The sequence below is a fragment of the Formica exsecta genome, unplaced genomic scaffold (genome assembly GCF_003651465.1).
Source record: "Formica exsecta isolate Colony F162 unplaced genomic scaffold, ASM365146v1 scaffold155, whole genome shotgun sequence".
In the NCBI taxonomy this organism is placed as follows: domain Eukaryota; kingdom Metazoa; phylum Arthropoda; class Insecta; order Hymenoptera; family Formicidae; genus Formica; species Formica exsecta.
In genome coordinates this window covers 648,749-662,778 of record NW_021848872.1, presented here as the reverse complement: position 1 = coordinate 662,778, position 14,030 = coordinate 648,749, and the positions used below count along the sequence as shown (strand labels likewise).

The window sequence follows — 14,030 nt, the reverse complement described above, 5'->3', positions numbered from 1 at the left end:
GACGCTCTCGGTCGTCGTGAGAGCTTTACGGCGTCGTTTACAGTTTTTTCGCGATCGCGAGGTGTAAACAACGCTGTGCATCGCGTCGTGCCATCGTTCCGTTTCTCGAGGTGAGAGAAAGACACGCGGGAGAAGGGGTAGAGACGTGCGCGCGAATATGCCCCAGTTTCGTGCGGTCACATGTGAACGTGGAGTGGCGTAAGCGCCGCGGGGGAGAGACGCACTGAAGTTGATCGTTCTCGTTGTGCCGGCGTCATCGCTCCGCGATTCGCGACGATTGGAGTGAACTTGTGCGTGCGAATATTGCATCGAGTTGTGCGACGAGAGTCTAATGGAAAGAGTACGGAGTGCATCGGTGTCGGAGACGAGACGAAGCCGGCGATGCAGGATCGATGACGATTGCCAGTCGTGAGCAGCTACGATCTTTCGCGAGACACGCGTGCCTCGATTTCGTCGAAATCTCTTTCGCGAGAAGATATCGGCCGATGACCGACGCGTATCGACGTGTCCTCGCGCGCGGTTGTGTTCACGTGACGGTGTAAGGATTCCGAGAATTAAGCGTGTGTCCCGCGAGTGGCGGCAGATTCGAAGAAACGCGAGCCGATTGCGTCAGCCGTTTTCGACGTGCTTTTACTCTCGTCAGCTCGCGCGATTAATTCGTCACATTGCCAGTGAGTGTGCGATTGAACGACAAGGCAAGTAGGAACACTCAGCAGTTCGTGGCCGACGTCAGGACTCCAGGACAGCGTCCTGGGACGCGGGAACGCGAGATCGATCGAAGTAAGTGCTTCAAGGTCGACACACAGGGCCTTTTCGTATAACAACAATCATCAAAAATCGTTTGTTTATGTGATAGTTGATGGATGTAAGTTATTTTTCTCGAGTATGTAAAAATTGAGTGATAGCAATTCTTGCCATTTTTGCGATGACGTAGTACTACGTCTTTTTATTTTGGAAGTTAAACGTTATTAATATAGTATATTACTTTTTTTATGATGCAAAGTTAATGAAAATTTTTAATATGCTATATAGTCGGCAAAGTTTAATTTTTATTCGACACGATGCTGCAAAATTATGAATAATAAAATAAAATATCGATACGTGGAGAATATTTTTGCAATCTTTGCATAGGAGTTTAGATATTTTTCATAATGGAATTTCATAAAGAAATGAAAAGAATTATCATAAACATATGCGCCGATTATCTTCTTATTTAGCAATCGAATTTCTGATGATTCTTGTTGACTTTATTTACGCAAAAAAATGACGAGCATTACACTCGCGGGCATAGATTGGTACTCGCTTTAATACAACGATATTTTGGTCAATGTTTATATTTGTTTATTGGTAGTATTTATTATTTCACACCTACGGATACCACGAACAGAGAGAGCGAAGTAAAACAATTCTCGCTGCATGGTTTTAAATAATTTCTATTAATTTATTTTCCCATTGCGCCAATAGCCAATTCTGATTAAATGTTTACATAAAAGCTGTTGTGATGATATTTCACATTATGTATGTATAAATACGATACTAATTAATTTATTTTCCCATTGCGCCAATAGCCAATTCTGATTAAATGTTTACATAAAAGCTGTTGTGATGATATTTCACAATATGTATGTATAAATACGATACTATAAATTTCCGTTGTTGATCGTTTATATATCGTATCTCTTCGAATAATATTTTCGATCCACATGATGCGAGAAAATATATTTCGAATACGAGAGGAATATAAGATTTTTTTTTATATATATTCGTCCTACTGGTTAGGCACACAGTATACATATCTGTGTATTAAATAGTCCATCTTCAGCGTTGCATTGAAACTTTTCATGCATATGCCGGATTTAGTACATGCCGGGATCTGAGAAGTTTTACGGGCTGTGAGACGCGAACACGTTGGCTATCTTTTAACAGCGCATCTCACGTCGTTATCTTACACGTGCAAGAGACAGCGTGTACGGAGAGTATCAAGTTACATGTGAAGCTTCTATTACTCCTACACGTGTGCGTTTATACTACAGCTTATATATATGTGTGCGACGCTGTATCGTAGTCTCGAAATGACCTACTCGCGATATATAGCGATCTAATATATCACGACAAATATTTGTTCTCGTGTTCCCTGCCCGTGCTTATCCTTGGCAACATTCTCGCATGCGTAATCTGTGTGTACGCATATAACTAGCTATATTTTGAATCAATGAAGAACATATTATACCGCGTTGTATGCAATATCGTGTTCTATACAATATCCCGGAAAATGCATATAATTTCTCTCTCCCTCAACATATAAACGCGTATCTTTTTTTTTTTTTTTATAGCGGATACGTAAAATACTTTAGAGAATAAAATAATTTAGAGAATAATTATTATTATGAGCACATTTATCATTTTTGAAATATGACTCGATATCCGGGTTTTCACAAATATTTTCAAAATTACATTCATTACATCAATTAAACTCAATTATATCAATTAAATTTAAAAATGCATTTATTCTCGCGCGTAGTTATTTTTTTAATACTCGCAACAGATTCCATCACTACACGTTCACTCGTCGTTCTCTCTTTTTCCTTCGTCTCTTTCTTTCCATTTGCTTTCGCGATCAGACTTCTCACTTCAGCAATTACGTGCGAGATACAATAGCCTCGGTTCTCCTTCGTATCGCTATTCTAGCCCTTTTTTTAAAGACCGAATAGGGAGGACTCAGAGGGAATAGAGGTTGACACGGCGGCGCTCGTCCGATTACAAATGTTAAATCGATCTCTCATTGTTGGGGAATCGGCGTGGCAGGACGACCACGCCGCTGTTGCTAAATCGATTTTCGGTAGATAGGTTTGAGTGAACGGACGATCGAATGAACGGCTCTTCTCGTTCCCGAGGAAGAACGAAGTCTCGTTAGTCACGCTGGTAATCAAGGCTGGGCTTCGATTTCTGTTCGAATTGCTTTTGGTGTTATTATTTTATTTTTTTTTTTTTAAGACAAATCGGATTGTTGCAAAATTCTATCTGCGAATGTATTTTACGCTCTTTTGGAATTAATGCATCTTGGAGTAGTTTTACCGGGGATTTGATGCGACATTCGGTCGCGAATTGTAAACTCGTGCCACAATTACGAGTTCCAGTCGCAAGCTCGTTAAGCATCTTTTCGTTTTCTCAAGGATCAAATCGTGATTCCTTGCATTCAATGATGACTTTATTTTCATATCTCGTATAGAAATGCGGTGAAGTAGCCCGTTAACTTAATTACTAGATCGATCAGAACATTTTATTGGTAAAATTACAGAGAGAATATATTTATGTGTTGAAAATATATTCAGAATATACAGAAAGAGGGAAATTTAGTATATAAATATTATTACACACATACACATACACATGTTTTGTATTTATTGGTATGATAGCATTCAAAGTATGTTTTTCATAATAAATAACGTTTTTGACTAGCGTGTTTTTGCACGCCAATAACAATCGGAAAGCCGGCAATCTCCAAAGCTCAAACAGACAATCACTTCTAAATACAGTTCGAGGGTATTTTGATTCGAAACACTCCAACACGGAATTGCTTTGGTTGCGGGGCTATTTAACCAGTGAACGACTTCAAAGTCGCTTGAAATGTTTACTCACGAGCGTGAAAGCGAGAGGGTGACAATGAAGGGAAGGGGGAAGGACGAAGAGAAAGAAAGAGCAGGAGAAATGTAGAAAGAATATGAGGACGAAAAAGCATTTAAGAAGGAACTGCACGGGGAGATCAGCTACGTCAAAAGTTAATAAATCTAATATATTTCGAGATTATCATGAATTTGGTATTGTGCAAAAAGCACACATTTAATCATTTAAATTATAAAATTAATAATTAATTTATGAGTCAAAGTAAATATTTGCTCTGTAGAATAAAATAACGTTTTTGACTAGCGTGTTTTTGCACGCCAATAACAATCGGAAAGCCGGCAATCTCCAAAGCTCAAACAGACAATCACTTCTAAATACAGTTCGAGGGTATTTTGATTCGAAACACTCCAACACGGAATTGCTTTGGTTGCGGGGCTATTTAACCAGTGAACGACTTCAAAGTCGCTTGAAATGTTTACTCACGAGCGTGAAAGCGAGAGGGTGACAAGGAAGGGAAGGGGGAAGGACGAAGAGAAAGAAAGAGCAGGAGAAATGTAGAAAGAATATGAGGACGAAAAAGCATTTAAGAAGGAACTGCACGGGGAGATCAGCTACGTCAAAAGTTAATAAATCTAATATATTTCGAGATTATATCATGAATTTGGCATTGTGCAAAAAGCACACATTTAATCTTTTAAAATATAAAATTAATAATTAATTTATGAGTCAAAGTAAATATTTGCTCTGTAGAATATAATTTAATCTCAAAATCGTAAATATTATTTTATATCGAATTAACTTTTTTTATAGTAGCCATATCAGGGAAATTTTATAGTGATTGTACATAAAAATTTATAAAAATACAAATTTTAATTCTACAGCGCCAATCTTTACTTTAACTTATAAATTAATTATTATTTTTATATTTTAAAAGGTTAAAAGTGCTTTGTGTGTATGTGTGCGCGCAATTCATGAATCTCGAAATGTATTAGATTTATTAACTTTTGACATAGTTGATTCATGCAGCTTTTCCTTAATAGACGCAGCAAAGATTTAGGTATAATCGTAATTTTGGTATACATGATATAATTAGCCTATAGAAACGTGAAGCGTACGTTCAAATGCTTAATAGTTTAATGCATTATATACACGTATATATATACACACACACATACACGGGCTTCATAATTTTAGATAGAACAGTATCATAAAGATTAGTATTGGAAAATTATACTTGCGTGTTTGTTCTGTTATTTACATTTTAAAAATCTTGCTTGTAATGTCGTTTATTTTGTTAACTATTATTTGTTAATTAATTTAATTGTAAATAATTTCTTTAAGTTTTTTTCTAACTGCAATTCTCGAATAAGAAAATGTGCTATTTTACACAATTATATTAAATTTTGGAATAAACAAATAAAATCTGAATTATACATACATTTGCGCTTCTCTCATCGGTGTCTTTAGATACTAATACGAAAAGTTTGACTAGAACAAATGAAACAGAGAGAGATAGAGAGAGAGAGAGAGGAATCGACGAGAAAGTTTATTTAATAGGAGTAGTATAAAGTACAATTGTCGCACCAGTTTCTGGACTGTCGCTGCATTCCATTCGTAAACTCGCCCATACACATGAAACCGGCACTCCTATTCCCATAGATATCGTACCGAGTGCAGAGGTATTGGAAAATAATGAAGAGGTTCGCCCTCGCAGCTGTTGAGTCACCGCGTGGTTCGATGGCGGTCTGTCGATGACAACAAGGTAATTACTTTTCAAACAGCAGACGTGCAAATGAACGGCGGTTTAATCTGTCGATAATATCCCTGGCATCGTTACCATTTTTATTTCTCATCTCTCTGCGTTTCAACGACAGCGGTAGCGATTGCCAGGCGCGCGTGTACAGATTTTCCGGATGCAGATTTAATCCGCTCACAAAGATCGCCGTATATACGAGTAAAACGAAATAGATTTTTTACCGCTGGTGGATTAAATATTTCTTTTTGTTTTTTGCTCGCGGTTTTCGACACGCGATCTATCCACGGTTAAAATAAAATTTCGAAAACAATTGTTATCTTTTGTGACTCGTGTTATACGCACATGTGACTTTTGATGAATTAAAGAGCAATCGTAAACTTTTTTTTTTTTTTACTGTGTCTATTAAAAGAGTGATCGTATTTAATCTAATATATTCCCGATTACTAGTATATTTCTTCGGAAGCGCGTTAAAAATTACATGTACTTGTCAATTGTTATCGGAAAATTAATGATGATCGCTGTGTGAGCGAACTCTCTTAAACTGTCGCACGTTTCTTTACACTGCAAGCCGACAAACTGGCGGTATTATGGCGACAAAAACAATTTAAGGCCTGGCACTGGCGTGCCTTTCGATAAATCATGACTTATTGAACGCGTAGCTCAGTTTTGAAGCTCACCCACGGGGCCACGTCGGCGTTGCTCGTGTGCCGTGATACGTCATAAGTCACAGCTGGTAGCACGTTGCGACGACATCATCCCCTACCTACCTACATCAGGGAGTGTATTTCATCCTGCTCGCGCTACCCCTGCCGGCTTCCTTGGCCCCCCACGATAGTCGGTCTAGACGTAATAGTCCCATTAACCGGTTCTGTATCTTAGCAACCCAATCTCCCTCCTCCTTCTCCCGCTACCCTCGCGGGTTTCGTTTATTGCGCGCTATGATTGATACTATAAAATATGGCGTGTCCCACGAGCGACGAGATGCAGGACGTTGTTGGGCGTTCTTTCGACCTGAGGGCCGCGTTGGGGTTAATCTCGATCGCGCGCTCGTTCACCTTCGTCGAACAAGGATTTACAGATGTAAGGGTGCGGGAAAAAGCAGCCGCCGATATATATACACCGGCCGAAACACGCCATTTATCCGCACGCTTGGCGATATTTCTTTTGACCACCGTGATATAAGAAGGGACGGGCGATTAATATCGATGTCGGTGACATAGAGTTCATACATCATATACGCGTATAACTTCAAGCTCCGGTCAGTCGGGAAATGATCTAATTACCAGAATTCCAAGACAAATGAGAGATCGCGATACGATCGCGAATCAGTCTCATTCTTCACGACTTTCGAAAAGTTTCTGTGTAGTGTGTACACACACATGCATATATATATATATATATACACAAGTTTTTTTCTATCTTCTGTTTCATTTTATAAATGCCCTAGCAAAATATTTGTAAAACGATATGCGGAAAAATCAAACAAAAATTATAAGATTTTAAAAAGGGAATTTAGAAATCTGATTTAAATTAAGAGGTTGGTTTACTTAGAGAGTGCAAAAAATCGATTTTTTCTTACGTTTTCTGAAAGTATAATGTTTGGAGATAAAAAAATATAACAGGTATATCTGTGTAGTGTGTACACACACATACATATATATATATATATATATATATATATATATATATATATATATGTATGTATGTATGCACATATGTTTTTTTTTATTTGCTGCTTGAAATATGCGAAGTTGTTCCGGTCGGTTACCGCTATGGTAGGATATTATTTTTTTTCTTTTTATTGTAACTTATTTCTCTTCGGCACAGGAGAGAGACTGAATGCCGAAAAGAGCGAATAACTTAATAATATTGTCAAGTATGACAGACAGTTGAGTTGTTTCGTGCGATAACGTGCGCGCGAGCGTGCTCAAGTCTTCGTTTGTGTTTGCGCGTATTGTCCGCGAATAAATATACATAAAGCTTACATTTGGCGTGATGTGATAAATCGCGAATCGTGCGCTCTTTTTTGCTTGCAGTAGCTAGCGTGCCGTCGTACTTTTCTCTCTCATTCATAAATCATATTCCACGTGGACATTTACCTTGAACCTACTTTCACCGCGAACATTATGATCTTCACGTCGGTCATTAAAAATCGCGCCGGGGGTGCCGTGAGTCAGGGGTTGTGAGGACCCCCAAGAGGGTTACCCGCTCTTTCGATCGCACGCGTGTACGAATACCTTGAAATCCCTGCAGTCGTCGATCAGCCTTAATTCCCGCACATCGCGTGGTTATGGGACATTGTGGATAAAAGGGCGTAATGCCTTCTGCGAATGCAGGCTGTTACGTCGGTGCAATATGCGGGTAATCCAAATATATTGCGAGGCGTCGTTTGCCAGATGGAGACGATTGACGATCGATACTACCTTCCAAGCTTGATCTTTAATCATTACTTTCTTAGATTTTTTTTAACGGATATATATATTATTATGAACGCGAAATATCTCTTTGATAAGGAAATCATTAAAATTAGATATGAAAGAAAACAAAATTTATATCAGGCACTAAAAAAATATGGATAGGTTTAAGCAAAAAATTATCAAGCAATTCTTTTCTTGAACTATACTATACTAACTAACTATACTATACTATACTATACTAGTTAATGATCTTTATTAAAGAGGGGAAAACGAAGATAGTTATTTATAAAATGAATCTTGTTGAATAACGGATGTGGGCAGTACCATGAAAACGGAGTGTAATATGACCGAAGTAGATTATATGCAAATGAAGAATCGATGCATGTGGACGACAACTAGAATTGCATTATCTTCTTTGCCGACAAATGCGCGTCATCATTCAACGTATGCAATAGAACTACATTTTTGCTCACCACCGAGAAATGGAGAAATGGGAAACCGTTTTCTTCTCGGCCAATACATTATACTATTATACTATTATGATGGTGGGCGATATGCAGCGGTGACGACTGATTGTCCGTGATATAGTCGTTTCTATGACTCTTCACCTCGATATCGTAATCATTTTTCATATTGCCGCGAGACGTGTGCTACAGTTAATGACAATAAGATGGCTCACATCAGAATATCGCTCTTATTTCTCTTGACGCGCGTTTATTTTTACTGTACACATGACTTTTAATGTATCACCATTGACCGCGATTAATCATGCTTTAACGTTTTATTGTACAATATCTTTTATGGCCGATAACGAGAGACTTGCAGGAAATATCTATCCAACCTGTAGTCGTTTAATTACAGTACGCATTAACGAACATATAAGGAGACGTTATAGAAACATCTGACATCATTGTTTATTTTTTGCAATATTCACGAAAACGCCACGATTTGTTATTTTCGAATCTTCAAGCTTCCGCTTTTGATGGGCAGGAACGGCGGGCATTGAAATATTTTTTTCTTCCTTCGCGAATGTAATTCCCCGTACAAATGGAGGTTGTTCCAGGCGAACTCTCGGGTCACGTCGACGACCTAACTGTCCTGACACTAACCCAACCTTTTATACGAAGGGTTACCCGTGCGAAAGTTCGAGAGAGGGGAAAGGGGGAATCCATAAGCCATCCACCCCCGTTTCGAGCCATCCATAATGCTATCTTCGTCTTTCACCCTCTCTTCGGACTAGCGCCTGCACAGAGTTGACTATTTTGAATTCTGTCTCCAGCTTCCCAGTTGAGAAAACTCGCACATCGGGCACGTTTCATTTCATCTGATATCACACATCTGCCGTTTACATCTAAACAAATATCTCTCTTTTGATACAATATGTCATATATTCGTCACATGTACATATAAATTGGAAATGCATTTTTACGAATTTGACGTTATCACGGGTGTCATTAGGTAATGTACGTTCGTATTTCTCTTAATTAGTTAATTATTCGTCATACGAAATATTGAATATGAAGCGAATATAAGTTTTTGTTAATTAATTAAAAACGAGACGGAAACACACGTAATCACTTGCTATTACTCGTATCTCTTAGTAATTATTGAATGATCATTATTCTCCAATTCGGAATGTCGAATTGAACTTTTAATAATTACTCTTTTTTACTTTTATACGTACTAATCAATAACCGCTATTTCTCATTCTTTCTCAGGGTATAGCATTTTTTTTTCGTATTGATGCTGCACAGTTATCGAATTTTTTCAGGCTCGATCGAATGTATTTACAGATGGAGTTCATTAATGCACTTTGTTTCTGATGGAAAAACATGTAGAGTGTCTACACTTTTTATCGATAGCATATTCTATGGAAATAGGATATTGAATCTAACGACGAAGTCAATGCTTTAATGAATATGCATCAACGTATGAAAAAATATCATCCGAAAATATGCATTTACATAGTAAAAGATTATTTTTCTCAATGTTAGTATGCACAGTCACTGCGTAAAAATTTTATATTTGCACACACATACATACATGCACATGGATTTTATTCCTGTTTAAAAATAATAGCTTTCCAATGTTATCACAAAATCGATTCATATCCAGCGAGTTTGTTTTATTAAATTAGCTATTCTTTATACATATATCTGCAGAATAAAGATTTCCAGAATATCTGTGTGTGTGCGTATATATGTTTGACAATTTCTAGAATATTTTTGCAAATTGCATCAATCCTACGAATTATCAAGAATTTATGACATTTTATTTTTATAAGATAATTAATTTTAGTCTGACATCATATCTAATTTTGTCTGATTATATTTCGTGACAAGATTTTTATCTCCATACTTTCCTGTTTCCTAAGTTAAAGACAATTTTGCTGGATTTGAACGAGTTCACGCTCCTTTCATAAATCTTTGTCTTTCTTGAGCCTGAGAAGATCTGATTGGCGGCAATTTCCTCCGACTCTTTCCACCGTTTTCTTTCCGTCATCATATGATTTTTCTTCTTTGGTTGTGCAAAATCGTGTTATATGAATATAAAATATCATCGAAATAATCTGCTCTAATATTTATGCGCATAACAATTCAATGACATCCATTGGTTAAAATGTTAAAATATGATACCTTTAATTCAATCACACGATTCTCCGAAATTAGTACCTACTGGATTCATCGTCGTAAATATCTCGCGAAGATTTCGGTTTATTCAGCGATCTGCGAAGCGCAGACGTAGCGTAATTACGACGCTGTCTTTCTTATCGTAGAAACTTCACGAAAACGCGGGGCATGTCGTGCTCGTAATGAGCTCTCCGTAACGGCTTAAGGCGGTACGACGGCTCGGCGAAGAAAGTTAGTTATTTACTCGCCAGTGCTCTGACAGCTCGTTTACGTACGCAACGCTATTTCATTTCCTAGACGTTTTCGGATAGGCACTTTCGCGGGCAAACACATTAAGGCACGTTTGATTATATTGCTGCAGTTCTCCTATGTAGTTCTTTCAGGATACTTGATTTTACCATCTCCATGTTCCTATTCTTCTCCTAGAAAAGAATGAAAAATTAACATGTTCCTATTCTTCTCCTAGAAAAGAATGAAAAATTAACTTTTTGAAATATATTAAGTGTATAATTTAGCGACTCTTCATAAATTTCAATTTTTAATAACTGACGCACAGGAGATATATAAGTGATCATGGACATATATAGATCGCGAATGTAAAAATATATTTTTTGACGTCTTCGAGTCAAGAAATATAAACTTAATTATCGAAAACTCATTACGATCTGTTTCCACGAAAAACAATCTTTTAAAAGGAGATTGAAGTAATTTTCGTCACATACTCCAATAACAACTGTTCTCACTTTCGCGTGTAAAAAGATTTGTTCACACAACTTACGACGCCGGCGAGAGAAGGAGGAAGGGAGAGAAGCAGAAATTTGCACTGCTCCATTTCTGTCCACGGAATAATTGTCCGAGATTCCGGTCACGAGTCACCGGAACTGAGAGCCGTTAAGCCGGAACTAATTGAACTGTTGTTAAGGGGAGACGGTCAGAGGTAAGCGCAAGGGTGCTGTAACTTGGGTATTATAGAGATTCTCTGACAGCGTACCGCCAAATCCCCGGTGATAGATCCCGCGACATGATGGCCCGGAATCATTATTACATTCGATAAATTCACCAGACGGTAAAGAGAAGCATCGAATACTTTCGCATTAATACGGGGATCCGATCATGTTCAAGCTTTGAAATACAAATTTATAAGTTAATATATTCATGATTATAATGTTCTCTCTTTTTAATGTAAATAATTTTATTGATTTACTTGCGTCTTCAATTATATCTGATTGATAAAGTAAGATATTGTACTTTTATGAAAGGTTTGAATATTTTTCTATTTTTGAATTACTACAATTGAATCAAATATCTGAGATATATGAGATACCCGACGGCTCGAGAAAAAAAAAAAAAAAAATTATTTAAACCGTGTACATCGAGACTGGAAATTCTCATCAACGAGTCGGAAAAAGCGACGACGTTGACAGAAACGCGGCGGCGGAGGTGAACCGCGGTAGAGCGAATTTTTGTTTCGCGGCAGGAGAGAAAAACATTTCCCGGCGCGAAACTCTTCACGGTTGGTACGATGTTTGGATGGCAGCCACTCTCGTGGTCTAAGCTCGTTTACGGATGACGGAAACCCGACCGTACATATGTAGATATAATATTATTATTAACCGATGCCACATGTTACTTTTGAACGAGATGTGTGACGACGAGCACTATGAAGATACAAAAATAAAATACAAACGGGGGAACTATTTCGGTCTGAACGAGTGCTCATAGTCATCGACTATGACAATAACCATAGCCGTCGAAGGATAAAGAGGGAGAGATAGACAGAGAACAGACCGAAAACAAAGGGGCCCGTTGGCTTCTAGTTTCGTACTTTCCACGTCGTTTGTCGAGGGTGTGAAAATGCCGGTTCTTCGATAAATGCTCTCCGCCGTTTGCACGACGCAGTTGCAGGGATGTACGCACAATATATGAATAGAGTTACCCACGCATACGCGGGTGGTCTCGAAGCGAAATATCTTCGGCCGTCGCGAGATATTTCGGTTCATATTCTCGATATACATGGAACATTTAGCGTAAATATATTATTTACAAATAATATATTGAAACCTGATGCGATCTTTTCATCTTTTCATTTAATACTTCGAGGCATAGAATAAAATAAATCACTTATTTTTTAATCGAGAACTCGGGATCTTTAATGAGATTCGGCTTTTCTGACCGTGAAAAAGTTAATTACATTACGCATGTCTACAGAGGGAGACGTTCGATCGTGCGCCGATTTACGTCGCTTTTAATCCGGATTTACGAGCGCGGCGTCGAAAGTCTACAGGGAAGTGCAGCCTTGCATCCGGTGGGAAAGATAATTGTTTTCCGCGCCGTTGTACCGGGGATGTATATGTCTGACGCGAAGGACGAACGAGCATCGTCGCGGAAAAAGCAGCCAGACACCATCTCCGTCGTCGTCGAGAGCGAGGATGAGACGCGAGGAAGTTTGCCGGCGGTGACGTGCACGCGCGCACGCACGCACGCACGCACGCAGGCAGACAGACACGCGTGGCTGCGAAAGAAAGGGCGTTGTCGACGATGGTGGGGGGAGTGTCTGGCTTGGCGTCTGGTCCCATTGTCCATGCACGCGGATGGGTTGGCTCTTTACTGAAATGCAAGCCTGAGTTTTTTTCCGAGGGATCGCGGAACAGGGGGAGGAAGAAGAGGTGAGTCGCCTAGGGGTGACTCGGCCGACGATGCCGATCCCCGACGCGACTCTTCGTCGCGCAGACTACGAGGGATGCGCAGGTATTTTCCGACACCCCCGACACAGACCGCGAACTTGTATCGTTCTACCAGCGTTACGGTGTCTTTCTACTTTTGATTGTCGTACACGTAACGAATGGTGTTATTCGAGATACAGAGAGTAACATCTTCTTTTTCTCATTTGCATTGTGTAATGAAAGCGAAAATATAATTGATGATATTATCGTAATTACCCTTTAATATGATAGATCTTTCGACGACGTAATTCTTTACATGAATCATTGTTAGAAAACTGTGATTAAAATATGATTTATTACATATGTATAGTGTACGGAATTACGAAAAGAGATATTGTTTACTTTACACGCTGTGCAGCCTTCATTTGTTTTATTCTAGCGGTGCGATGCATCATCATAACATGTAATTAACTTACATTACACACAGTCCGTTGTACCGTATGTAGGAGAGGTAAATTAGTGTAGTCGTATTTCGAAAAAGAACACGTTAATTTTTTTTTTCGCTAAATTCACACAATTCCTTGATTATTTCGTAATTATGCGAATACAATAACTTTATATCATATATAGATACAATCAATAAAAGATATTTTATGTCTCGTGTATAAAGTTATAAAACGATTCTATTCATTAAGATTCATAAGCTCATCGATGAACATATTTAATCGTGCTATTTTATGGTAAAAGACATAGTTTGGAAAAATATGGATACTACGTCGTTCGAAATAGCCAACGTAGCCGAAGTGCTCGGACGAGCGAGTTGCAGAGCAAGCCGTTTCATCAAAGAAAACGGACAATGGCGGAGAATCATAGTCATCCCGCTATCCTCGTTCTATCTTTCAAAGTGGAGTACGTGCAACTACTTTCTTCTCGCGCCCTT

At 38.5% G+C, this 14,030-nt stretch overlaps 1 protein-coding gene across 2 annotated transcripts in view; it reads left to right on the top strand.

The window, feature by feature from the left end:
* LOC115233019 (semaphorin-2A) overlaps positions 1-14,030 on the top strand; it is a 367,181-nt gene that overhangs the window by 72,439 nt on the left and 280,712 nt on the right. Inside the window, exon 1 of one of the 2 annotated variants that reach the window (XM_029803230.1) lies at positions 10-780. The exons of the other annotated variant lie outside the window; for it this stretch is intronic. The gene's annotated coding sequence lies outside the window, so the exon portion shown is untranslated. Of the gene's footprint in view, positions 1-9; positions 781-14,030 lie in introns of those variants that run through there. 2 annotated transcript variants of the gene reach the window in all.